Source organism: Ranitomeya variabilis, chromosome 1 (assembly GCF_051348905.1).
Source record: "Ranitomeya variabilis isolate aRanVar5 chromosome 1, aRanVar5.hap1, whole genome shotgun sequence".
Classification (NCBI taxonomy): domain Eukaryota; kingdom Metazoa; phylum Chordata; class Amphibia; order Anura; family Dendrobatidae; genus Ranitomeya; species Ranitomeya variabilis.
Window position 1 is genome coordinate 175854602 of NC_135232.1, and position 25110 is coordinate 175879711.

Consider the following 25110-nt stretch of genomic DNA (forward strand, 5'->3'; position numbering starts at 1 on the left):
CGGCACACCAAGATGCCATATTAGAAAAGGGAAACAATGAGGGCACAACAAATATGTAAAGCAAGTAGCAATAACGTGAAATATACCAATGGGGACAACATATGAGGTACTGCAAATGTGAAACAGAACAGAACTATAACTACAAAACCATGCAATATACAATAAACAATATACAATATACAATAACAAACAAATATATAATAAGAAATAACACATAAGTAAATAGCAGTGCAAAATAATAACCCATATATACGAATACACAGGATAAACTACAATACTCTACACCAACAGACATACACCATATATAACAGACAGCATATATGTTTCCATGTTCTATTTACATACCAAATGATCAAAAATGAAAACAATATAAGAAATAAAGAAAAAATAAAGGAAAAAATTAAGAATAATAAATAAATAAAAAATGAAATGTGAATACAAATAGATACAAATGTCACACAATGTATACTATAGTGCCCCAAAGACAATGACAAGAAATGACGAAAAAAAACCGACAGAAAACCCCCACACAATGTCAAACTAGAATAACAACAGCCAAAATACAATGTTAACACGTAGCTGCTGGAACAGACTTGATAGATGGATCCATAGATGTTCATAGATGTTCCAATGTTCACGATTATTTCAGTACTAAACAGAACAGATGTAACAGTAAGCGCATAAAAAAAGACACACACGCTAAAAGGCAAAGAATATATATAAAAAGGAATATATATAAAATGTGTTAAAATCAAAAGTCCAGGACATGGCCTAGGAAGCCACATGATGCACAGCAGAGAGATGAATCACAAAAATGGGGCAAAGGAAATATTCTCGTTCAGACCATCCGGATGGATGGTCCGTAGAGTCCACATCCACCTGGTTTCTAGTTGGGCTAGGCGTTTAGAGAGAGCACCCCCCCTAATGTTGATGTTAAGGAGATCAATGCCTCTAACCCTCAGCAGTGCTGCATCGCACGAGTGGAACTCCCTGAAGTGTCTAGGCAGTGTTTTGAGGGTAGTAATATCATCGCATTCAGCCGCCGCCAATATACCGAGAACGTGCTCCCTCACTCTAACTTTGAGCTGTCTAGTAGTTAGGCCAATGTATATCAGGTCACATGGGCACATGGCATAATATATCACGTACCTGGAGGTACATGATATATATTTTTTGATGGAATAGATCTTAGTGCCATCCGAGCTAGAGAAAGTGGAGCACCGCTCGATATTGGGGCAGGCAACACACTTACCACAGGGTGAACATCCACTCCGCGGAACAGCACTGCTGAGGAATGTAGTCGCCGGTTGCCCAACATAGTGGCTGCGAGTAAGCTGATCTCTTAAATTTTTAGCCCTTCGAAATGTCAATGACGGACAGGCTGGGAGAAACTTCTTTAAAATTAGATCAGCCTGCAGAATTGGCCAAGCTTTCCTTATTGCTGCCCGAATCTGATTATGTTGGGGATGAAAGGACGTGATGAATCTAATCTGATTGTCTCTCGTGGGCTTCGCCTTAGTCCTCCCATAGAGAAGGTCATCCCTGTCGGAGTATTTGGCTCTATGATACGCCTTTTTCAGGCTGCGTCCGCTGTATCCTCGAGAGAGGAAACGCATTCTTAATTCTTTAGCACGAGCCTCAAAATCCTGTTCATTAAAACAGATACGTTTAAGTCTTAAAAATTGACCGACAGGGATAGACCTAATCATATGGGAGGGATGGCATGATGAGGCATGCAGAAGAGAATTGGTAGCTGTAGGCTTCCTGAAAATATCAGTTTGGAGCATTCCCTCTGCATCCTTACAGATGGTAACATCCAGGAAATCAATCCTATTCTCATCACACACCGGGGTGAGGCGTATATTTAGGTCATTGTTGTTCAAATCGGAGACAAATTGCGCAAGATCGATGGAAGTGCCCTGCCAGACAAAGAAGATATCGTCGATGTAACGTGCCCACAATAGGACACGCTCAATCGACCCCTGTTTGTCTGACAGGAATATGTCCCTCTCCCACAGACCCAGGAACAGATTAGCATAGGAGGGCGCAAAGGCCGCCCCCATGGCTGTCCCCTGGATCTGTAGGTAGAAGGAACCTTTGAAAACAAAAAAGTTATGTGTGAGAGTGAACTCTAACAACTCCAGGATGAGATCCCTCAGGGGTCGAGCAAGAGTGGAAGAGTCCAAGAAAAACCGGACTGCTTGGATACCATCCTGATGTCTGATGCTGGTATAGAGGGATTCTACATCCACGGAAGCCAAAAGAGTATCACTCTCAAAGCACAATCCATCGATCCTGCGCAAAAAGTCCCCGGTGTCCTTCAAAAATGAAGGTAGGGAGGACACAAGAGGCTGTAAGTAGTAATCGATCCATGCATTAACATGTTCGAGGAAATTACCCCTCCCAGACACGATTGGTCGACCGGGTGGAACCAATGAGTTCTTATGTATTTTGGGAAGGAGATACAGGGTCGGAATCGTAGGCTCCTTTACCGACAGCGCCGAAGCCAAATCCTTAGTGACAACATCGTTGTCTAAAGCCCTTTTCAAGATGGAATCTAATTTTGCCACAAATGCAGAGAGGGGGTTATATGTCAACTTCCTATAACAAGCATTATCATTGAGTTGTTTGAATGCCTCCCTCTCATACATTTGTTTGGGCCAGACAACGATGTTGCCACCTTTATCGGCCGGCTTCAGCACTATATCTGGCAGCTCTTGAAGGAACCTCAGCCGAACCCTCTCCTCCCTAGTAAGGTTATCATTACCAGAAAATCTGGGGATATCCAGAAACTCATTGGATACCACCCGGACAAACAAATCGATGCTGGGACAAGATGAAAATGGGGGGAATCGAGTCGAACGAGGACGGATGGATGCAGGGATCTTACCTCCTGTATTGGCATGTTCCTCTGATAATTCCTCCAGAACTCTCACAGCCTCTTGTTCCTCCTCTGTAGGAAACAGTTTATGAAAATCATCATTATAGTAATGTCTTTTGAACAACAATGACCTAGCGAAAATATGTAAATCCTTGATGGCTCCAAAGGTATCAAACCCCGGCGTGGGAGAGAAGGAAAGACCCCTACCCAAGAGAGACAAATCAGACGTGGTAAGATTGTGATCACTAAGATTAATTACCTTATTATCACGTCTATTCATCCCAGGAGCAACAGATGGTCCTCTTTTATATGGGTGATATGCGTGATCACGTAATCGGTGTGAATCACCACAAGACGACATTGAAGCGGAAGAAACATCAGATTGCCCACTAATAGATACAATGGAGCTATTGGAAGAAACCTTATGAAGTTCAGGGTTAGTTCTCTTCCTCCAAAGGTACACTTTTTTGTGTTGGTAATCTTTGAGATCCCTATTAAATTTGGATGTATGACTTTCTTGGATCTTTTTAACACACTGATCCATGGTTTTATCCAATTCAGTCTCAAAACGTGTCATCTTGTCAACCAAACAGCCCCTTTTCATCTCTATTTGGGCAGCATCAATAATTTTGTCCAACTCTATAATATCCTCAGAATTAGAATCTATCAGGAGTTGTAAAAATGTCCTAGAGCAGGTATTACAGGCCTCTTCCCACTTGGCAATAAACTGTTCATTCTCAACAGTAAATGCAGGTATAGTCCTCACTCGCAGTCCACGTGGAATCATGTTGGAGGCTATATATTTCTCCAATAGTGATCGATTCCACCAGAGACGTGACCGTTTCAGTAGATATGTTTTCATCTGTGTACACTGTTGCTCCCAATCATGATCCACATTCCGCTGTGCATCAACATCCCCCACACTAAAAACCTGATCAAGTTGGTTGAGCCAGACTTTTTCTCTCGCTCTGTAGTCCATGATAGCCTCAACCAGCGAACCTGTGCATAACACAGAAAAAATATAGCACAGAAGTATTGAAGCAAGCATATTATAGGTGTATATATATCTCTCTCTCAATGGCGTATCTCCTATATAGAACTGAATCAAATATGCAGAAAGGGACTAATAAGGATCAGCTGGAAAGATACACAACAACAAAACACAAGAACAACAGCCATAATGATCCTATATATATATAATTTTATTAGAACAACATTAAAATACCAACCATGAACAGGTAAAAAAGCATAGGAGAGATGACACCCAGGCCACGGCCGGGCCACAATCACAGGACCAGCTGTCCACACACGAACCAGGTCAACAGCAAAGGTACAGCAAAATACCTAATCATGTGTAGCGCACGCCAATTTGGATAACATGACCATGATTACTAATAGATATTGGTATCATACATGGTGCACTACTACAAACAATTGTCATATTAAAAATGTACATAGTATAGCTGCATAACCGGTATAATCACCGGACAGATCATGCAAAACATTAGCCCACAAAAGATGAAGGACTATGCTTACAATTAGATATTTATATTAAGGGCAATGCAATGCTGCAATTAGTTACCATGTACAAATAAGCATACCTAAGCTGCACGACCGGTGCGCGCACAGGACAGCCAGGCCGAACCCCAACGCGCGTTTCGGAGCTACCGCAACGCTCCTTCCTCAGGGGGTGAAAGAATCAGAGCTGAATGTGTCTTATATGCCAACATGTACAAGTGAACTAGCCGCACCTGAACGTCCGCGGCACAGACCGCCCCCAACATGGCCGCCGGCAACAGGGAACACATGGGGCCCCATGTGACCAAGTGCCGGACGGCAAGTGGAAGCGTCCATGCCGCAGGGCAACAGGCGCATGCACACAAGTCACGGCACACCAAGATGCCATATTAGAAAAGGGAAACAATGAGGGCACAACAAATATGTAAAGCAAGTAGCAATAACGTGAAATATACCAATGGGGACAACATATGAGGTACTGCAAATGTGAAACAGAACAGAACTATAACTACAAAACCATGCAATATACAATAAACAATATACAATATACAATAACAAACAAATATATAATAAGAAATAACACATAAGTAAATAGCAGTGCAAAATAATAACCCATATATACGAATACACAGGATAAACTACAATACTCTACACCAACAGACATACACCATATATAACAGACAGCATATATGTTTCCATGTTCTATTTACATACCAAATGATCAAAAATGAAAACAATATAAGAAATAAAGAAAAAATAAAGGAAAAAATTAAGAATAATAAATAAATAAAAAATGAAATGTGAATACAAATAGATACAAATGTCACACAATGTATACTATAGTGCCCCAAAGACAATGACAAGAAATGACGAAAAAAAACCGACAGAAAACCCCCACACAATGTCAAACTAGAATAACAACAGCCAAAATACAATGTTAACACGTAGCTGCTGGAACAGACTTGATAGATGGATCCATAGATGTTCATAGATGTTCCAATGTTCACGATTATTTCAGTACTAAACAGAACAGATGTAACAGTAAGCGCATAAAAAAAGACACACACGCTAAAAGGCAAAGAATATATATAAAAAGGAATATATATAAAATGTGTTAAAATCAAAAGTCCAGGACATGGCCTAGGAAGCCACATGATGCACAGCAGAGAGATGAATCACAAAAATGGGGCAAAGGAAATATTCTCGTTCAGACCATCCGGATGGATGGTCCGTAGAGTCCACATCCACCTGGTTTCTAGTTGGGCTAGGCGTTTAGAGAGAGCACCCCCCCTAATGTTGATGTTAAGGAGATCAATGCCTCTAACCCTCAGCAGTGCTGCATCGCACGAGTGGAACTCCCTGAAGTGTCTAGGCAGTGTTTTGAGGGTAGTAATATCATCGCATTCAGCCGCCGCCAATATACCGAGAACGTGCTCCCTCACTCTAACTTTGAGCTGTCTAGTAGTTAGGCCAATGTATATCAGGTCACATGGGCACATGGCATAATATATCACGTACCTGGAGGTACATGATATATATTTTTTGATGGAATAGATCTTAGTGCCATCCGAGCTAGAGAAAGTGGAGCACCGCTCGATATTGGGGCAGGCAACACACTTACCACAGGGTGAACATCCACTCCGCGGAACAGCACTGCTGAGGAATGTAGTCGCCGGTTGCCCAACATAGTGGCTGCGAGTAAGCTGATCTCTTAAATTTTTAGCCCTTCGAAATGTCAATGACGGACAGGCTGGGAGAAACTTCTTTAAAATTAGATCAGCCTGCAGAATTGGCCAAGCTTTCCTTATTGCTGCCCGAATCTGATTATGTTGGGGATGAAAGGACGTGATGAATCTAATCTGATTGTCTCTTGTGGGCTTCGCCTTAGTCCTCCCATAGAGAAGGTCATCCCTGTCAGAGTATTTGGCTCTATGATACGCCTTTTTCAGGCTGCGTCCGCTGTATCCTCGAGAGAGGAAACGCATTCTTAATTCTTTAGCACGAGCCTCAAAATCCTGTTCATTAGAACAGATACGTTTAAGTCTTAAAAATTGACCGACAGGGATAGACCTAATCATATGGGAGGGATGGCATGATGAGGCATGCAGAAGAGAATTGGTAGCTGTAGGCTTCCTGAAAATATCAGTTTGGAGCATTCCCTCTGCATCCTTACAGATGGTAACATCCAGGAAATCAATCCTATTCTCATCACACACCGGGGTGAGGCGTATATTTAGGTCATTGTTGTTCAAATCGGAGACAAATTGCGCAAGATCGATGGAAGTGCCCTGCCAGACAAAGAAGATATCGTCGATGTAACGTGCCCACAATAGGACACGCTCAATCGACCCCTGTTTGTCTGACAGGAATATGTCCCTCTCCCACAGACCCAGGAACAGATTAGCATAGGAGGGCGCAAAGGCCGCCCCCATGGCTGTCCCCTGGATCTGTAGGTAGAAGGAACCTTTGAAAACAAAAAAGTTATGTGTGAGAGTGAACTCTAACAACTCCAGGATGAGATCCCTCAGGGGTCGAGCAAGAGTGGAAGAGTCCAAGAAAAACCGGACTGCTTGGATACCATCCTGATGTCTGATGCTGGTATAGAGGGATTCTACATCCACGGAAGCCAAAAGAGTATCACTCTCAAAGCACAATCCATCGATCCTGCGCAAAAAGTCCCCGGTGTCCTTCAAAAATGAAGGTAGGGAGGACACAAGAGGCTGTAAGTAGTAATCGATCCATGCATTAACATGTTCGAGGAAATTACCCCTCCCAGACACGATTGGTCGACCGGGTGGAACCAATGAGTTCTTATGTATTTTGGGAAGGAGATACAGGGTCGGAATCGTAGGCTCCTTTACCGACAGCGCCGAAGCCAAATCCTTAGTGACAACATCGTTGTCTAAAGCCCTTTTCAAGATGGAATCTAATTTTGCCACAAATGCAGAGAGGGGGTTATATGTCAACTTCCTATAACAAGCATTATCATTGAGTTGTTTGAATGCCTCCCTCTCATACATTTGTTTGGGCCAGACAACGATGTTGCCACCTTTATCGGCCGGCTTCAGCACTATATCTGGCAGCTCTTGAAGGAACCTCAGCCGAACCCTCTCCTCCCTAGTAAGGTTATCATTACCAGAAAATCTGGGGATATCCAGAAACTCATTGGATACCACCCGGACAAACAAATCGATGCTGGGACAAGATGAAAATGGGGGGAATCGAGTCGAACGAGGACGGATGGATGCAGGGATCTTACCTCCTGTATTGGCATGTTCCTCTGATAATTCCTCCAGAACTCTCACAGCCTCTTGTTCCTCCTCTGTAGGAAACAGTTTATGAAAATCATCATTATAGTAATGTCTTTTGAACAACAATGACCTAGCGAAAATATGTAAATCCTTGATGGCTCCAAAGGTATCAAACCCCGGCGTGGGAGAGAAGGAAAGACCCCTACCCAAGAGAGACAAATCAGACGTGGTAAGATTGTGATCACTAAGATTAATTACCTTATTATCACGTCTATTCATCCCAGGAGCAACAGATGGTCCTCTTTTATATGGGTGATATGCGTGATCACGTAATCGGTGTGAATCACCACAAGACGACATTGAAGCGGAAGAAACATCAGATTGCCCACTAATAGATACAATGGAGCTATTGGAAGAAACCTTATGAAGTTCAGGGTTAGTTCTCTTCCTCCAAAGGTACACTTTTTTGTGTTGGTAATCTTTGAGATCCCTATTAAATTTGGATGTATGACTTTCTTGGATCTTTTTAACACACTGATCCATGGTTTTATCCAATTCAGTCTCAAAACGTGTCATCTTGTCAACCAAACAGCCCCTTTTCATCTCTATTTGGGCAGCATCAATAATTTTGTCCAACTCTATAATATCCTCAGAATTAGAATCTATCAGGAGTTGTAAAAATGTCCTAGAGCAGGTATTACAGGCCTCTTCCCACTTGGCAATAAACTGTTCATTCTCAACAGTAAATGCAGGTATAGTCCTCACTCGCAGTCCACGTGGAATCATGTTGGAGGCTATATATTTCTCCAATAGTGATCAATTCCACCAGAGACCTGACCGTTTCAGTAGATATGTTTTCATCTGTGTACACTGTTGCTCCCAATCATGATCCACATTCCGCTGTGCATCAACATCCCCCACACTAAAAACCTGATCAAGTTGGTTGAGCCAGACTTTTTCTCTCGCTCTGTAGTCCATGATAGCCTCAACCAGCGAACCTGTGCATAACACAGAAAAAATATAGCACAGAAGTATTGAAGCAAGCATATTATAGGTGTATATATATCTCTCTCTCAATGGCGTATCTCCTATATAGAACTGAATCAAATATGCAGAAAGGGACTAATAAGGATCAGCTGGAAAGATACACAACAAAACACAAGAACAACAGCCATAATGATTAGTGTTGAGCGATACTTTCCGATATCGGAAAGTATCGGTATCGGAAAGTATCGGCCGATACCGTCACAGTATCGGAATCCAATCCGATACCGATACCCGATCCCAATGCAAGTCAATGGGACGAAAATATCGGAATTAAAATAAACCCTTTCTTTCCTTGTAGGTTAATTCTACATGAAGGAAAACAACTAAGAATAATGTAGGATGTATTGGGGGAGGTGGCGGAGACATTAAAGGCACAGGGGTTTATCCCAATCAAATAGAATAGCAGTATTTTTAATTTTTTTATGACGTTCGGCGTTAGAAAGAATTTGACTATGTTAATTTTTTATTTATTTTGTCAGATATTGATGTTTCACTACTTCCACGCCCTTCACCCTATTTTTTACTTCTCCCACACTTTCTTCTTCATTATCCTCATCATCAGCTTCTGTGACATCAACTTCTTCACCTTATTCATCTTCTTCTTTTCTACGTATATATATATTTTTTTTTTTACATTGTTCATATTCTTTTTATTTAACTATTATCTTTTTTATATTCAACTTCTTCATCATATTCTTATTTGTGACAGGCATTCCCGTAGTTGTTATCTATAAAAGTTTGAAGATTACACCTTCCGTTCTGCCTGTCACAAAACAGTTACATTTGTCCGCGTTCAGTTTGGCCTGCAGCATCAGGCTTTATCCAGGGGCACCACGAGGAGGAACGGACTCACCCCCATACACTGCTTAGTCTTCTTCTGCTTATAATTTAGATAATATCTTTTGCTCTGATATTTAGTCTTATGCTTAATGTTCTTCTGCTCTTTGTTCTGCAGCCTCTTGTTCTTCTGCTTCTCGGTCTTCCAGGTTGTCGTCGTCATCTCCAGGGTCGTCATCTCCAGGGTCGTCGTCATCGGGGTCGTCGTCATCGGGGTCGTCGTCATCGGGGTCGTCTTCAGGGTCATCGTCTCCAGGGTCGTCGTCATCTCGGTGGTTGTCGTCTCTGGTGTCGTCATCATCTTAGGGGTGGTCTTCCGGGTCATCGTCTTTCGGGTCTTGAACTTGGAAATGTAGCAGAAGGTACAAGAAGGCTGAGAAAATGCCGAGAAACAGCTGATGGAACTGGAACTCGGATGGCTACCCGAAGGTCCAAGAGCCAATGGAACTACCGAGGACCAGCTGACGTTACTGGAACCCGGTTACTAAGCAGGAGGTACCCGTGCCTGAAAGCACTACCAAGGACCACCTGACGTTGGTGGAACTCGGATACCCAGAGGGAGGCACCTAAGCCAAAGGCTCTGCCCGGAACCAGCTGACGGTACTGGAACCAGGATGGGGAGCAGAAGGTACAAGAGCAAAAGACACTGCCGAGAACCAGCTGACGGTACTGGAACCCGGATGGGTAGCCGAAGGTCCAAGAGCCAATGGAACTACCGAGGACCAGCTGACGTTACTGGAACCCGGTTACTAAGCAGGAGGTACCCGTGCCTGAAAGCACTACCAAGGACCACCTGACGTTGGTGGAACTCGGATACCCAGAGGGAGGCACCTAAGCCAAAGGCTCTGCCCGGAACCAGCTGACGGTACTGGAACCAGGATGGGGAGCAGAAGGTACAAGAGCAAAAGACACTGCCGAGAACCAGCTGACGGTACTGGAACCCGGATGGGGACCTATTCAAGCTTGTCTTCCTAGGGCCCCAACTGGCGGTGTGTTAGAGCCCAGGGACAGCAGGAGGAGGAGCAGGGGGAGGGGAGTGTAGGCCGAAGCCTGCACTGGCGGCAGCTTTGGGTGTGTTGTGTCTGCGTGGCTTTTGCAGGACACGTTGCCGGCTACACAGCAGGGGAACAGCTGGCGGTGCTGGACCCCACTGACACATTGGCGAGGTGTTTGGCTCTGTGCAGCCAGCACTTCCGGACAGCAACTAGCGTTGTTGGAGCCCGGGCTCTGCAGGTGGAGCAGAGTGTAGGCCGAAGCCTAATTGAACCGATTTCAAAAGTCACCTTTAACCCCCCCTCAGGGGTTACAAAGTAGAAGAGCCACAGCTTATGCAGCAGCAGTGCTGCGCAAGTCAAAGGTTGCTCTTGTAATTTTTCTCCTTGCACACGCTGAATGGAACACGTATAACATTTAGCCCTTTATACAGTCAAACTGTGTAATGGAGGCGAGAGTTCCCTTTGTAATGAGACGCAGCACAGGTGTCAAGAATCCCACCTTGGTGCTGGGTGCAGCCTCCCGAGCGTTGTTATTTGCTGTACAGGAGTCTGCGCTGTCGTGTTATCCCCTGGCCTAGCGCCGTTAGCGCTGCCCATCTTCTGGCATCATGTAATGTCGGCCGGTGCGGTTCGCGATGCCCATGAATCCCAGCCCCGCAGTGTCTTAACATTGTTAAAACACTGCGGGGCTGGGATTCAGGGCCTGGCGCAGCACATATGTTTGCCTCTCACACTCGGGTCCTTACACCCGCTTCAGACTGTGCGGCGTCATCTGATCCCTTATCGCATGCCACGGCCATGAAGCCGCACAGTCCGAAGAAGGCGGAAGGAGAGGAGGGACAGGCGAACTGATGCACTGATCCTGCCCATGAATCACACCCTCGCAGTCCAAATAAATAAGACACCGAGGGGCGTTGTGTGGGTCAGGGCGGCCGCAGAGGCGCAGCCAGCCAAACAATGATGCCAGAAGACGGGCAGCGCTACCAAGGGGGTTGCAGCGTGTCATTACAAAGGAAAGTCACACCACCGGGACGGTTAAATGGTCACACAGAGGACACATTTCAGACGTGTTTTCAGTTCCACATGTGCGAGGAGAATACGTTTCTGAGCCACCTTGCACACATGCAGCATTACCGCTGTACAAGGTGGCTGGATAACGTAAAAACGCCTGGGGCAGGGGGGACAGGTTCCCTTCAATTTCAGTTCTTGTGTCTGCGTGGCTTTTGCAGGACACGTTGCCGGCTGCACAGCAGGGGAACAGCTGGCGGTGCTGGACCCCACTGACACATTGGCTGGTGTTTTTCTCTGTGCAGCTAGCACATCTGGGCCCCAACTGGCGGTGTGTTAGAGCCCAGGGACAGCAGGAGGAGGAGCAGGAGGAGGAGGAGCAGGGGGAGGGGAGTGTAGGCCGAAGCCTGCACAGGCGGCAGCTTTGGGTGTGTTGTGTCTGCGTGGCTTTTGCAGGACACGTTGCCGGCTACACAGCAGGGGAACAGCTGGCGGTGCTGGACCCCACTGACACATTGGCGAGGTGTTTGGCTCTGTGCAGCCAGCACTTCCGGACAGCAACTAGCGTTGTTGGAGCCCGGGCTCTGCAGGTGGAGCAGAGTGTAGGCCGAAGCCTAATTGAACCGATTTCAAAAGTCACCTTTAACCCCCCCTCAGGGGTTACAAAGTAGAAGAGCCACAGCTTATGCAGCAGCAGTGCTGCGCAAGTCAAAGGTTGCTCTTGTAATTTTTCTCCTTGCACACGCTGAATGGAACACGTATAACATTTAGCCCTTTATACAGTCAAACTGTGTAATGGAGGCGAGAGTTCCCTTTGTAATGAGACGCAGCACAGGTGTCAAGAATCCCACCTTGGTGCTGGGTGCAGCCTCCCGAGCGTTGTTATTTGCTGTACAGGAGTCTGCGCTGTCGTGTTATCCCCTGGCCTAGCGCCGTTAGCGCTGCCCATCTTCTGGCATCATGTAATGTCGGCCGGTGCGGTTCGCGATGCCCATGAATCCCAGCCCCGCAGTGTCTTAACATTGTTAAAACACTGCGGGGCTGGGATTCAGGGCCTGGCGCAGCACATATGTTCGCCTCTCACACTCGGGTCCTTACACCCGCTTCAGACTGTGCGGCGTCATCTGATCCCTTATCGCATGCCACGGCCATGAAGCCGCACAGTCCGAAGAAGGCGGAAGGAGAGGAGGGACAGGCGAACTGATGCACTGATCCTGCCCATGAATCACACCCTCGCAGTCCAAATAAATAAGACACCGAGGGGCGTTGTGTGGGTCAGGGCGGCCGCAGAGGCGCAGCCAGCCAAACAATGATGCCAGAAGACGGGCAGCGCTACCAAGGGGGTTGCAGCGTGTCATTACAAAGGAAAGTCACACCACCGGGACGGTTAAATGGTCACACAGAGGACACATTTCGGACGTGTTTTCAGTTCCACATGTGCGAGGAGAATACGTTTCTGAGCCACCTTGCACACATGCAGCATTACCGCTGTACAAGGTGGCTGGATAACGTAAAAACGCCTGGGGGAGGGGGGACAGGTTCCCTTCAATTTCAGTTCTTGTGTCTGCGTGGCTTTTGCAGGACACGTTGCCGGCTGCACAGCAGGGGAACAGCTGGCGGTGCTGGACCCCACTGACACATTGGCTGGTGTTTTTCTCTGTGCAGCTAGCACATCTGGGCCCCAACTGGCGGTGTGTTAGAGCCCAGGGACAGCAGGAGGAGGAGCAGGAGGAGGAGGAGCAGGGGGAGGGGAGTGTAGGCCGAAGCCTGCACAGGCGGCAGCTTTGGGTGTGTTGTGTCTGCGTGGCTTTTGCAGGACACGTTGCCGGCTACACAGCAGGGGAACAGCTGGCGGTGCTGGACCCCACTGACACATTGGCGAGGTGTTTGGCTCTGTGCAGCCAGCACTTCCGGACAGCAACTAGCGTTGTTGGAGCCCGGGCTCTGCAGGTGGAGCAGAGTGTAGGCCGAAGCCTAATTGAACCGATTTCAAAAGTCACCTTTAACCCCCCCTCAGGGGTTACAAAGTAGAAGAGCCACAGCTTATGCAGCAGCAGTGCTGCGCAAGTCAAAGGTTGCTCTTGTAATTTTTCTCCTTGCACACGCTGAATGGAACACGTATAACATTTAGCCCTTTATACAGTCAAACTGTGTAATGGAGGCGAGAGTTCCCTTTGTAATGAGACGCAGCACAGGTGTCAAGAATCCCACCTTGGTGCTGGGTGCAGCCTCCCGAGCGTTGTTATTTGCTGTACAGGAGTCTGCGCTGTCGTGTTATCCCCTGGCCTAGCGCCGTTAGCGCTGCCCATCTTCTGGCATCATGTAATGTCGGCCGGTGCGGTTCGCGATGCCCATGAATCCCAGCCCCGCAGTGTCTTAACATTGTTAAAACACTGCGGGGCTGGGATTCAGGGCCTGGCGCAGCACATATGTTCGCCTCTCACACTCGGGTCCTTACACCCGCTTCAGACTGTGCGGCGTCATCTGATCCCTTATCGCATGCCACGGCCATGAAGCCGCACAGTCCGAAGAAGGCGGAAGGAGAGGAGGGACAGGCGAACTGATGCACTGATCCTGCCCATGAATCACACCCTCGCAGTCCAAATAAATAAGACACCGAGGGGCGTTGTGTGGGTCAGGGCGGCCGCAGAGGCGCAGCCAGCCAAACAATGATGCCAGAAGACAGGCAGCGCTACCAAGGGGGTTGCAGCGTGTCATTACAAAGGAAAGTCACACCACCGGGACGGTTAAATGGTCACACAGAGGACACATTTCAGACGTGTTTTCAGTTCCACATGTGCGAGGAGAATACGTTTCTGAGCCACCTTGCACACATGCAGCATTACCGCTGTACAAGGTGGCTGGATAACGTAAAAACGCCTGGGGGAGGGGGGACAGGTTCCCTTCAATTTCAGTTCTTGTGTCTGCGTGGCTTTTGCAGGACACGTTGCCGGCTGCACAGCAGGGGAACAGCTGGCGGTGCTGGACCCCACTGACACATTGGCTGGTGTTTTTCTCTGTGCAGCTAGCACATCTGGGCCCCAACTGGCGGTGTGTTAGAGCCCAGGGACAGCAGGAGGAGGAGCAGGAGGAGGAGGAGCAGGGGGAGGGGAGTGTAGGCCGAAGCCTGCACAGGCGGCAGCTTTGGGTGTGTTGTGTCTGCGTGGCTTTTGCAGGACACGTTGCCGGCTACACAGCAGGGGAACAGCTGGCGGTGCTGGACCCCACTGACACATTGGCGAGGTGTTTGGCTCTGTGCAGCCAGCACTTCCGGACAGCAACTAGCGTTGTTGGAGCCCGGGCTCTGCAGGTGGAGCAGAGTGTAGGCCGAAGCCTAATTGAACCGATTTCAAAAGTCACCTTTAACCCCCCCTCAGGGGTTACAAAGTAGAAGAGCCACAGCTTATGCAGCAGCAGTGCTGCGCAAGTCAAAGGTTGCTCTTGTAATTTTTCTCCTTGCACACGCTGAATGGAACACGTATAACATTTAGCCCTTTATACAGTCAAACTGTGTAATGGAGGCGAGAGTTCCCTTTGTAATGAGACGCAGCACAGGTGTCAAGAATCCCACCTTGGTGCTGGGTGCAGCCTCCCGAGCGTTGTTATTTGCTGTACAGGAGTCTGCGCTGTCGTGTTATCCCCTGGCCTAGCGCCGTTAGCGCTGCCCATCTTCTGGCATCATGTAATGTCGGCCGGTGCGGTTCGCGATGCCCATGAATCCCAGCCCCGCAGTGTCTTAACATTGTTAAAACACTGCGGGGCTGGGATTCAGGGCCTGGCGCAGCACATATGTTCGCCTCTCACACTCGGGTCCTTACACCCGCTTCAGACTGTGCGGCGTCATCTGATCCCTTATCGCATGCCACGGCCATGAAGCCGCACAGTCCGAAGAAGGCGGAAGGAGAGGAGGGACAGGCGAACTGATGCACTGATCCTGCCCATCAATCACACCCTCGCAGTCCCATTAAATAAGACAACGAGGGCTGTTGTGTGGGTCAGGGCGGCCGCAGAGGCGCAGCCAGCCAAACAATGATGCCAGAAGACGGGCAGCGTTACCAAGGAGCTTGTTGCGTGTGTCAATACAAAGTCAAATCACACCTGAGGGACGTTTTAATGGTCACAGAGGACACATTTTAGACGTGTTCACTTCAACATGGGCAAGGAGAATAAGTTTCTGAGCCACCTTGAACACATGCAGCATTACTGCTGTTCAAGGTAGCTGTAAAACATAGAAACACCTGGGGGAGGGGGGACAGGTTCCCTTCAATTTCAGTTCTTGTGTCTGCGTGGCGGTCGCAGGACACGTTGCCGGCTACACAGCAGGGGAACAGCTGGCGGTGCTGAACCCCACTGACACATTGGCTGGTGTTTTTCTCTGTGCAGCTAGCACATCTGGGCAAAAACTGGCGGTGTTAGAGCCCAGGGTCAGCAGGAGGAGCAGGGGGAGCGGAGTGTAGGCCGAAGCCTGCACTCGAGCAAGTTGAAAGGAAACCTTTAACCCCCCCCCCCCCCCAGGCGTTTGTAGCTGAAAGAGCCATTGTGTACAGCACTAATGCTGGAAAAGGTAAACTTAGCTCTTTTAATTATGGTCCTTGTACATGCGGAACCTAACATTTATGAAATGTGTCTCCTCACAGCGTTAAACCGTCCGGTAGGTGGAACTTTCCTTTGTCGTGTGACGCAGCACAGCCATCATTTTTACCCCCTTGGCGCCGTGCGCCGCCTCCTCAGCGTTGTTTGAATCTGTCCCGGAGCCTGCGCTGTTAGGTTAGCCCTTGGCCATGCACACATGTTGCGCTGCCCGTCTTCTGACCTCATTTGGTGTCAGGCTGGCTGCGCCTGTGCGGGTGCGCTGGCCGAGATCCCGCCTCGCAGTGTCGTCTAATGTAATCCCACCGCGGGCCTGTGATCCGTGCCCGTGCGCAGTGCATATCCTCTCCTCTCACTCCCCTCCCTACGGCTTTTTCAGACTGTGCGGTGTCACGGCCGTGGCATGCTATTAGGGACCAGCTGACATCGCACAGTCTGAAGAAGCCGTAGGGAGGGGAGTGAGAGGAGAGGATATGCACTGCGCACGGGCACGGATCACAGGCCCGCGGTGGGATTACATTAGACGACACTGCGAGGCGGGATCTCGGCCAGCGCACCCGCACAGGCGCAGCCAGCCTGACACCAAATGAGGTCAGAAGACGGGCAGCGCAACATGTGTGCATGGCCAAGGGCTAACCTAACAGCGCAGGCTCCGGGACAGATTCAAACAACGCTGAGGAGGGGGCGCACGGCGCCAAGGGGGTAAAAATGATGGCTGTGCTGCGTCACACGACAAAGGAAAGTTCCACCTACCGGACGGTTTAACGCTGTGTGGGGACACATTTCACAAGTGTTTGGTTCAGCATGTGCAAGGAGCATCACGAAAAGAGGCACTTTTTCCCTTTGCATCATTACTGCTGCACAAGGTGGCTCCTTCAGTAACAAACGCCTGGGGGGGGGGGGGGTCAGGTTCCCTTACATTTAACTTGTTGTGCCTGCGTGGCGGTCGCAGTACACGTTGCCGTATACACAGCAGGGGAACAGCTGGCGGTGCTGAACCCCAATAACAGAGGAGGGACTGTTGACTGTGCGTACAGCACTTCTGGACGGCAACTGGCGGTGTTGGAGCCCAGGGACAGGTGGAGGAGGAGGAGGTTGGAGGAGGTTGGAGGAGGTAGGAGGGATTGCCACACACACAGCAGGGGAACAGCTGACGTTACTGAACCCCAATAACAGAGGAGGGACTGTTGACTGTGCGTACAGCACTTCTGGACGGCAACTGGCGGTGTTGGAGCCCAGGGACAGGTGGAGGAGGAGGAGGTTGGAGGAGGTAGGAGGGATTGCCACACACACAGCAGGGGAACAGCTGACGTTACTGAACCCCAATAACAGAGGAGGGACTGTTGACTGTGCGTACAGCACTTCTGGACGGCAACTGGCGGTGTTGGAGCCCAGGGACAGGTGGAGGAGGAGGAGGTTGGAGGAGGTAGGAGGGATTGCCACACACACAGCAGGGGAACAGCTGACGTTACTGAACCCCAATAACAGAGGAGGGACTGTTGACTGTGCGTACAGCACTTCTGGACGGCAACTGGCGGTGTTGGAGCCCAGGGACAGGTGGAGGAGGAGGAGGTTGGAGGAGGTTGGAGGAGGTAGGAGGGATTGCCACACACACAGCAGGGGAACAGCTGACGTTACTGAACCCCAATAACAGAGGAGGGACTGTTGACTGTGCGTACAGCACTTCTGGACGGCAACTGGCGGTGTTGGAGCCCAGGGACAGGTGGAGGAGGAGGAGGTTGGAGAAGGTTGGAGGAGGTAGGAGGGATTGCCACACACACAGCAGGGGAACAGCTGACGTTACTGAACCCCAATAACAGAGGAGGGACTGTTGACTGTGCGTACAGCACTTCTGGACGGCAACTGGCGGTGTTGGAGCCCAGGGACAGGTGGAGGAGGAGGAGGTTGGAGGAGGTAGGAGGGATTGCCACACACACAGCAGGGGAACAGCTGACGTTACTGAACCCCAATAACAGAGGAGGGACTGTTGACTGTGCGTACAGCACTTCTGGACGGCAACTGGCGGTGTTGGAGCCCAGGGACAGGTGGAGGAGGAGGAGGTTGGAGGAGGTTGGAGGAGGTAGGAGGGATTGCCACACACACAGCAGGGGAACAGCTGACGTTACTGAACCCCAATAACAGAGGAGGGACTGTTGACTGTGCGTACAGCACTTCTGGACGGCAACTGGCGGTGTTGGAGCCCAGGGACAGGTGGAGGAGGAGGAGGTTGGAGGAGGTTGGAGGAGGTAGGAGGGATTGCCACACACACAGCAGGGGAACAGCTGACGTTACTGAACCCCAATAACAGAGGAGGGACTGTTGACTGTGCGTACAGCACTTCTGGACGGCAACTGGCGGTGTTGGAGCCCAGGGACAGGTGGAGGAGGAGGAGGTTGGAGGAGGTAGGAGGGATTGCCACACACACAGCAGGGGAACAGCTGACGTTACTGAACCCCAATAACAGAGGAGGGACTGTTGACTGTGCGTACAGCACTTCTGGACGGCAACTGGCGGTGTTGGAGCCCAGGGACAGGTGGAGGAGGAGGAGGTTGGAGGAGGTAGGAGGGATTGCCACACACACAGCAGGGGAACAGCTGACGTTACTGAACCCCAATAACAGAGGAGGGACTGTTGACTGTGCGTACAGCACTTCTGGACGGCAACTGGCGGTGTTGGAGCCCAGGGACAGGTGGAGGAGGAGGAGGTTGGAGGAGGTAGGAGGGATTGCCACACACACAGCAGGGGAACAGCTGACGTTACTGAACCCCAATAACAGAGGAGGGACTGTTGACTGTGCGTACAGCACTTCTGGACGGCAACTGGCGGTGTTGGAGCCCAGGGACAGGTGGAGGAGGAGGAGGTTGGAGGAGGTAGGAGGGATTGCCACACACACAGCAGGGGAACAGCTGACGTTACTGAACCCCAATAACAGAGGAGGGACTGTTGACTGTGCGTACAGCACTTCTGGACGGCAACTGGCGGTGTTGGAGCCCAGGGACAGGTGGAGGAGGAGGAGGTTGGAGGAGGTAGGAGGGATTGCCACACACAAAGCAGGGGAACAGCTGACGTTACTGAACCCCAATAACAGAGGAGGGACTGTTGACTGTGCGTACAGCACTTCTGGACGGCAACTGGCGGTGTTGGAGCCCAGGGACAGGTGGAGGAGGAGGAGGTTGGAGGAGGTTGGAGGAGGTAGGAGGGATTGCCACACACACAGCAGGGGAACAGCTGACGTTACTGAACCCCAATAACAGAGGAGGGACTGTTGACTGTGCGTACAGCACTTCTGGACGGCAACTGGCGGTGTTGGAGCCCAGGGACAGGTGGAGGAGGAGGAGGTTGGAGGAGGTTGGAGGAGGTAGGAGGGATTGCCACACACACAGCAGGGGAACAGCTGACGTTACTGAACCCCAATAACAGAGGAGGGACTGTTGACTGTGCGTACAGCACTTCTGGACGGCAACTGGCGGTGTTGGAGCCCAGGGACAGGTGGAGGAGGAGGAGGTTGGAGGAGGTAGGAGGGATTGCCACACACACAGCAGGGGAACAGCTGACGTTACTGAACCCCAATAACAGAGGAGGGACTGTTGACTGTGCGTACAGCACTTCTGGACGGCAACTGGCGGTGTTGGAGCCCAGGGACAGGTGGAGGAGGAGGAGGTTGGAGGAGGTAGGAGGGATTGCCACACACACAGCAGGGGAACAGCTGACGTTACTGAACCCCAATAACAGAGGAGGGACTGTTGACTGTGCGTACAGCACTTCTGGACGGCAACTGGCGGTGTTGGAGCCCAGGGACAGGTGGAGGAGGAGGAGGTTGGAGGAGGTAGGAGGGATTGCCACACACACAGCAGGGGAACAGCTGACGTTACTGAACCCCAATAACAGAGGAGGGACTGTTGACTGTGCGTACAGCACTTCTGGACGGCAACTGGCGGTGTTGGAGCCCAGGGACAGGTGGAGGAGGAGGAGGTTGGAGGAGGTAGGAGGGATTGCCACACACACAGCAGGGGAACAGCTGACGTTACTGAACCCCAATAACAGAGGAGGGACTGTTGACTGTGCGTACAGCACTTCTGGACGGCAACTGGCGGTGTTGGAGCCCAGGGACAGGTGGAGGAGGAGGAGGTTGGAGGAGGTAGGAGGGATTGCCACACACACAGCAGGGGAACAGCTGACGTTACTGAACCCCAATAACAGAGGAGGGACTGTTGACTGTGCGTACAGCACTTCTGGACGGCAACTGGCGGTGTTGGAGCCCAGGGACAGGTGGAGGAGGAGGAGGTTGGAGGAGGTTGGAGGAGGTAGGAGGGATTGCCACACACACAGCAGGGGAACAGCTGACGTTACTGAACCCCAATAACAGAGGAGGGACTGTTGACTGTGCGTACAGCACTTCTGGACGGCAACTGGCGGTGTTGGAGCCCAGGGACAGGTGGAGGAGGAGGAGGTTGGAGGAGGTAGGAGGGATTGCCACACACACAGCAGGGGAACAGCTGACGTTACTGAACCCCAATAACAGAGGAGGGACTGTTGACTGTGCGTACAGCACTTCTGGACGGCAACTGGCGGTGTTGGAGCCCAGGGACAGGTGGAGGAGGAGGAGGTTGGAGGAGGTAGGAGGGATTGCCACACACACAGCAGGGGAACAGCTGACGTTACTGAACCCCAATAACAGAGGAGGGACTGTTGACTGTGCGTACAGCACTTCTGGACGGCAACTGGCGGTGTTGGAGCCCAGGGACAGGTGGAGGAGGAGGAGGTTGGAGGAGGTTGGAGGAGGTAGGAGGGATTGCCACACACACAGCAGGGGAACAGCTGACGTTACTGAACCCCAATAACAGAGGAGGGACTGTTGACTGTGCGTACAGCACTTCTGGACGGCAACTAGCGGTGTTGGAGCCCAGGGGCAGGTGGAAAAGCAGAGGAACACAATGTAGGCCGAAGCCTGAGAAAGTCGAAAGGGAACCTTTAACCCCCCCCCAAGGCGTTTGTAGCTGAAAGAGCCAGCTTGTGCAGCACAAAAGATGCAAAAGGAAAAGGTGGCTCTTTTCATCATGCTCCTTGCAAACACAGAACTAAACACTTTTAAAATGTGTCCCCTGAAGCCGTAAAACCGTCCCGGAGGTGGGACTTTCCTTCGTAATATGACGCAGCACAGCCATCATTACTACCCCCCCGCCGCCGTGCTCCGGCTCCTCAGCGTTGTTTGATTCCGTCCCGGAGCCTGCGCTGTTATGTTATCCCGTGGCCAGGCACACTTAGCGCTGCCCATCTTCTGACATCATTTGGTGTCAGGCTGGCTGCGCCTGTGCGGCCGCGCTGGCCGAGAGCCCGCCTCGCAGTGTCTTCTGATGTAATCCCACTGGGGGCCTGGGATCCATGGCCATGCGCAGTGCATATCCTCGCCTCTCACTCCCCTCCCTACGGCTTCTTTTTCAGACTGTGCGGTGTCACGGCCGTGGCATGCTATTAGGGACCAGCTGACACCGAACAGTCTGAAGAAGCCATAGGGAGATGAGTGAGAGGTGGAGGTTCAGATATGCACTGCGCATGTCCATAGATCCCAGGCCCCCAGTGGGATTAAATCAGAAGACACTGCGAGGCGGGCTCTCGGCCAGCGTGGCCGCACAGGCGCAGCCAGCCTGACACCAAATGATGCCAGAAGACGGGCAGCGCTAAGTGTGCCTGGCCACGGGATAACATAACAGTGCAGGCTCCGGGACGGAATCAAACAACGCTGAGGAGCCGGGGCGCGGCGCCGGGGGGGTAGGAATGACGGCTGTGCTGCGTCATATTACGAAGGAAAGTCCCACCTCCGGGACGGTTTTACGGTATCAGTGGACACATTTTATAAGTGTTAAGTTTTGCGTGTGCAAGGAGCAAAACCAAAATAGCTACCTTTTTCCTTGTGCAGCATTACTGCTGCACAAGGTGGCTCTTTCAGTAACAAACGCCTTGGGGGGGGGGGGACAGATTCCCTTACATTTCAGTTGTTGTGTCAGCGTGGCGGTCGCATGACACATTGCCGGCTACACAGCTGGGGATCAGCTGACGTTACTGAAACCCAATAACACTGGGTCGTATGTTTTGACTGTGCAGACGGCACATCTGAGCCTCAACTGGCGGTGTTGGAGCCCAGGAATTTAAGTTCAGGTGGTAGAAAGATGAACACAACAGGAGACCTGGATAACGTATACAGTGACCTAATTATTTAATCAGGAGGAGGAGTGGCAAATTCCTGCGAGATCCAGGCCTTGTTCATTTTCAGGAAAGTAAGCCGGTCAACGTTATCGGAGGATAGTCGCATGCGACGGTCAGTTAGTACACCACCTGCAGCACTAAAGACACGTTCCGATAATACACTGGCCGCAGGGCAAGACAGCACCTCCAATGCATACTGGCTTAGCTCTGGCCATGTATCCAGCTTTGAGACCCAAAACTTGAAAGGGGAAGAGCCGTCTGGGAGTACAGCAAGAGGGCAAGACATGTAGTCTGTCACCATCTGACGGAACCGTTGCCTCCTGCTGACTGGAGCCGTCTGTGATGGTGTAGACTTTTGTGGCGGGCACAGAAAACTGTGCCACAGTTCGGCCATACTGGTCTTGCCTTGGGCAGAGGCACTGCTTCTGCTCCCTCTTTGTGCAGAGCCTCCACCACTGCCTGGACGCACTGAGCTGCTTTGGAATGCACTAGCAGCACTTCTCTCAGTTGGAATGGAGAAGATGATGGAACTGACCAGTGTGTCTTGGTACTCCCGCATTTTTCGCTCCCGGTTCAACGGTGTGATGAGGCTTTCTACGTTGTCCCGGTAGCGAGGATCGAGGAGGGTGAACACCCAATAATCAGACATGTTGAGAATGTGGTCGATGCGGCGGTCGTTTCTCAGGCACTGCAGCATGTAATCCACCATGTGCTGCAGACTGCCAACTGCCCAAGAAACGCTGTCCCCAGCTGGAGGCGTGATCTCTGCCCGCTCGTCATCACCCCACCCTCGCTGTACACACTGAGTACTGGACAATTCGGGAACTCCCTCCTCTGGACGGATGTCTTCCTCCTCCATTGACTCCTCCTCATCCTCCTCACAAACTGTCCCCTGCCTACGCGTTTGTGAGGAACCACGTGGCGCTGACTGTCCAGAAGATGATGGAAGTGGTGAATCCTCATCCTCCACCTCTTCCACAACATCATCCCTTAGCGCTTGCAGTGATTTTTCAAGCAGGCAGATAAGGGGGACAGTCATGCTGACTAGTGCATCATCTGCACTCGCCATCCGCGTGGAATAATCAAAGGGACGCAAAACCTGGCAGACATCCTTCATAGTGGCCCACTCTGTGGTTGTGAAGTCTGTACGGCGCTGACTGCGACTTTTTTGCGCCTGATACAGCTGGTACTCCATTACAGCTTGCTGCTGCTCACACAACCGCTCCAACATATGTAACGTGGAATTCCACCTGGTAGGTAGGTCACATATGATGCGATGTTCCGGCAGGCGGTGTCGGCGCTGCAGAGCCGCAATGCGCGCTTTTGCCGTGCTGGAACGCCGCAAGTGAGCACACTCTAGGCGGACCTTGTGCAGCAGTGCATCAAGATCCGGATAGTCCCTCAAAAAACTCTGCACGACCAAATTGAGCACATGTGCCAGACATGGGATGTGAGTGAGGTTGCCGAGGCCCAGGGCTGCCACCAGATTTCGGCCATTATCACACACTACCATGCCTGGCTGGAGATTCGCTGGCTCAAACCACACATCGCTCTCCTGCTTGATGGCATTCCAGAGCTCCTGCGCTGTGTGGCTACGATTCCCCAAAAAAATTAATTTCAAGACGGCCTGTTGACGTTTGGCCACGGCTGTGCTCATGTCGGTCGTAACAGGTACACGTTCATCACGGGTCCATGTGGAGGTGGACTGTGACGGCTCCTGCAGCGATGATTCTGAGGAACTGGTGTAAGAGGAGGAGTCAATGCGTACAGAATGGATTCCTGCAATCCTTGGAGTGGGCAGGACACGTCCTGCGCCACTCGCACGGTCTGTACCCGGCTCAACGACATTAACCCAATGGGCAGTGAGGGAAAGGTATCGCCCCTGTCCATGTTGACTGGTCCACGCATCGGTGGTGAGGTGGACCTTGCTACTGACGGCGTTCAGTAGCGCGTGTTTTATGTGTCCCTCCACATGCTTGTGCAGGGCAGGGACGGCTTGCCTGCTGAAGTAAAAGCGGCTGGGCACACTGTACTGTGGGACTGCCAATGACATCAAGTCACGGAAGCTGTCAGTCTCCACCAGCCTGAATGACAGCATTTCCAGTGACAGAAGTTTGGCAATGCCTGCAGTCAGAGCCTGTGCTCGTGGGTGGTTTGACGAGAAAGGCCGCCTTTTCTCCCATGCCTGTACTACCGATGGCTGTAGACTGGGCTGGGAGTGTGTGGTTGACTGGGAAAGTGGTGCTGCGGGTGGAATGACAGCGGGTCTCTGGACAACAGGGCCAGAGGTTCTTCCACGGCGATCCTGGGAGGAAGCCGAACCAGCTGCGTGTGAGCTAGAGGAAGAGGCAACACGAGCTGAAGAGGTGGTAGCTGCCGCTGTTGGTTGGCCTAGCTCTTCAGTGTGTTTGTCTAACTCCGCCGGGTGCCTGTTGCGCACATGTTTCCACATGTTGGAGGTATTGAGGTTGGCGACTTTTTGACCTCTTTTGATTTTTTGATGACACACCTTGCATCTGACATAGCAAATGTCATCTGCAACTGTGTCAAAAAAGGACCAGGCACTGCAAGTCTTGGGAGCCCCCCTTTTGACTTTTGGAAGAGACATGCTCCTTACGGGTGCCAAAGCGGAGGCTGCAGGATCCGCAGTCTTCCCCCTCCCTCTCCCTCTTTGGGCCGTACGGGGAATCTCTTCCTCAGAGCTGCTCCCACCACCTTCCTGTCCCTGACGCCAAGATGGGTCAAGGACCTCATCATCTACACTACCCTCTGCCCCCAA